At 40.4% G+C, this 671-nt stretch overlaps 1 pseudogene; it reads left to right on the top strand.

Moving 5' to 3' along the window:
- The first annotated feature begins 295 nt into the window (after positions 1–295).
- LOC103584811 lies at positions 296–657 on the top strand (annotated as a pseudogene).
- Positions 658–671: the final 14 nt, after the last annotated feature.

Genomic DNA, 671 nt, shown 5'->3' with positions numbered 1-671 from the left:
TATTATTGTAAACATATTTAAAAATGTGCGGTTGTGTCAATGTGTTTTAAAGGTATAAAGTGGTCCTTCTAGCCACTGCAAAAGCTGCACATTCTGATGCTTGGGGACTGTGAGATATGGTCTCTAGAGCCTTGCTTTAAAGATAATTGGTGGGGACATTCTTGCCTCTGAATGTGGTATCACTCCTGGGTTATCAAACACTTCAGGGTCATCAGCCCAGCTGTCCAGTTTCTGGGACTGTTGGGAAAAAGAGGTAGCTCCTGTTAGTCCTGGCTAGGCCCCTTCTGTCCTGCAGGCTTTCCTCACAGGACATCAATAATCTCTTCCTCTTTTGCTGTGGCATATCTGTTATAAAGAAGTATACTTTAGGAAACAGTCTTCAGGAAGGTCCAGATGAATTCATACAGTCTTAAAAGATTACCCCAAACTTTACCTCAAGCTCTACTTCAGTGTGATAAAAATTCAGCATTGGCACGGATAGTCAGGAAGAGAATCAATTTAACAGGCTTTCTAAGTACATACCGACTCTGTGATAATGTCTGGACTTTTGTGTTGGATGATGTTGAATTCACATAGGTGACAGAGGTTATGGAAGTGAATAAGGTTAAAATTATAGTTTGTGATGGTAAAAATCCTGGCTCCAAGACCACAGAATGAACAGGAAAAAAAAA

This window comes from Galeopterus variegatus, unplaced genomic scaffold (assembly GCF_000696425.1).
Source record: "Galeopterus variegatus unplaced genomic scaffold, G_variegatus-3.0.2 Scaffold122968, whole genome shotgun sequence".
Lineage (NCBI taxonomy): Eukaryota > Metazoa > Chordata > Mammalia > Dermoptera > Cynocephalidae > Galeopterus > Galeopterus variegatus.
This window is presented reverse-complemented; position numbering and strand designations above follow the sequence as displayed.